Source organism: Arachis stenosperma, chromosome 4 (assembly GCF_014773155.1).
Source record: "Arachis stenosperma cultivar V10309 chromosome 4, arast.V10309.gnm1.PFL2, whole genome shotgun sequence".
Lineage (NCBI taxonomy): Eukaryota > Viridiplantae > Streptophyta > Magnoliopsida > Fabales > Fabaceae > Arachis > Arachis stenosperma.
Genome location: NC_080380.1, coordinates 40,102,681 through 40,105,558, shown reverse-complemented (window position 1 = coordinate 40,105,558; position 2,878 = coordinate 40,102,681).

The following is a 2,878-nucleotide window of genomic DNA, read 5'->3' as shown; positions in this document are numbered from 1 at the left end:
TGGTGTACAGGATGCTGCCCTGCCCTCGCGGAGGGCAGGGCAGAAAAATATGGTGCTGCCAGGATCGTGCTGTGGTGCGCTAGAAATGTCCCTTGGTGCGCCAGATTCATGCACCAACAAAATGCTGCCCTGCCCTCGCGGAGGGCAGGGTAGTGTTTCCAAAATGAAGTCCCGCGTTCGAATCCGGGCAGAAACACACGCTCAATCATTTTTCTTGGTTTCTTGGCACGGTAATGGACCTTAGTTCCTTGCTTCCTCATGGTCCCGTGTTCAACTCTTGTGGCAAGCATCATAGGCATTTTTCCTTTGATTTTCTTCCTTGGTGAGCCCGATATTGCCCTTGTGGAGGGCAGGGCAACATTTTCTTCTTCTTGATTCCAAGGCACAAATTTGTGCTCTGCCCTTGTAGTGGGCAGGGCAGAGTTGCCTTCTTTGCCTTGTTCCCTTATGTTGCCCTCCTAGAGGGCAATGTTTGCCCTTCCTCATGTTGTGCGCCACACTTCTTCTCTCTTTGACCACACTTTCTTTTCCTTGGGTCACACTTCCTTAAGCCACGCTTTTCTATTTTATTCTTTTCTTCACCTACAATAAACCAAAACAACCACTCCAAGTATCACTAAATTCATAAGGCTTATAAATCAATTAAAATTCAATTAAAATTAGCTTAAACCTTATGATTTAACATTAATTTCATGGTGGTTGCTTGATTTAAAGAAGTTATGCATTTTCACTCCAAATCACTTACTTAGGATGCAAGAAAGTGCATAAATGCTAACAAAACAAGTGAAATTAGCTTAAAAAATGGGTATATGATGACTTGTCATCACAACACCAAACTTAAATCTTGCTTGTCCCCAAGCAAGCATCAAAACTAAGAGAAATTGAAATGAATAAGAAAAGAACACATATCCTTATTAGGCATATAGCAGAACTTGATCTATGGGGTCTTTATGCAGACAATGATAACTCAAGTTATTGTTTGCTGTTACATAATACACATTTTTCATCAAAGGTTTGCTAAACTTGCTGTTATAAGACTTACTCTTTACTCACTCCCTTGCTAACTTTTCTTTCTTATAATGCTTAACAAGCTTATTCTTTTGGAGGTTTTGGTGTCAAATGTTGCAGTAATAGCCTTTGGCTTTATTTGTTTCTTTCTTTTACTCAACATCTCTCCACCACAGACACTTGGCTCACTAATTCTTTCTAGGATCATTGATGCCCAGCATCTCTTTGGATAACTAAATGTTCTGTATCTAAGTTGCTCTTTATTGTGGACTTTCAATTGGCCATCCCAAATCAGTTGATCTAAGTGACCGGGTTTTAAAATACCCCTTAGAATTTACTCATCCAAGCATATCTTAGTACAAGAACACCACAGGCATGTGTCCTAAGGTCCAAGCTATTGGTGTCCAACCTTTATTCTTTGTTTTTCTTGCCATTTTGGCTTTTTCTTTCCCTTTTCTTTCTGTTTTTGTTACCAAGGGCTTTTTCATTATTGATAAGAGTCTTTACAACAGCAAGCTAACTCACACTTGAATGAGAATGATATTATGCAACAATTATTTCATGAGTTATGCATTTAATCAAACACATATACCACCACCAACTTCCATTCTACTTATGCAACATTGGATATTTCACTTTTCAATTCAAACAAATCTCTTTTATTTAAGCATATGGGAAACAAAACAAAATTTAAAGCTAAGTGATGGATAACAAGCATCATGCAGATTTAGCAATTTTCTAGCTATTTATTAACTAACTAAAATGAAAGCAAAGAACAAAAATTGCATGAAGTAAAAAAGAAAATAGATGATGGAGGCATATCATGTTTCAGACATGCATCTCCTTATTAAAGACATGAAAAAGGAAACATGAAAGAACTTTGCCACCTTCTAATGGTCGTGGCTGCTGCTTGATTCTCCCTTTTTCTTCTTTCTCTTCCCTGTCTTGGAATAATCTCGGATCTCTTCACCAGGACATCTTCTACCCCAAACGGAATCTAAGAGTCCTGAGAGCCCAACATCTTCCAATCTTTTAAAGGTTGCCTCAGTATATTGATGAGATCTTGCCTGTTGCTTGGCTAAAAATTCAGGGCATTGCTCAAATGGCTTGATCTCAGGATTGAGTGTTGGCAAATTGTGGGTCAAGTACTCCAACCTTGCTTGCATGTTTTCATCATTCTCCATTCTTTGTGCGTATCTAACTTCTCCCATGGTGTGATGAACATTCTTCCATTGATACAGGTTGTGACTATATTCCCCTGCTTTAGCTTGACTAAAATACAGCTTATCATATGATTCTTTGAACTCTTTGTATTGTTCTTTTTGTCCTTCAAGAATCTGTGCTTGAAATTCTTGCTGCTGAGTCATCATTTGTTGTTGCCATCTCTCTTGTTTCTCCTCCATTTGATGCTGCCAAGCTTCTCGTTCCTCTTTGTCTTTCAGATATTGCTCCCTAAACTTTGGATGGGGCTCTAGATATTGCTCTTGGCACCCCTGATTTTGCCCTTGTTGAGTTTGCATGAGTTGTTGGGATAGCTCTTCTATTGCTCTGTGTAGCTGGCTCATGTCTATGGCATCATGAGCTTGATTTCGTCCTTCCTCTCTTTGTGATCTCCTTTGCCTGGGGGCTACCACCCCCTCTAGATCATCTTCTTCATTTATTCCTTCTATGCTCTTTTTAGTGATCCCTTTTCCCTTTTTCACTTTTTCTGTGTCCTCATCTTCAAAGATTACTTTAGCTTTGTCACATAGCCTGAGGATGGTACTTGGATGTCCAAGACTACCTGATTTGCTTGTGCTATTGGCCATCTCTTGAATACTGTCGGCTATGAGTTGTGCAAGGTTGATCTCACCTCCATGCAAGATGCAGT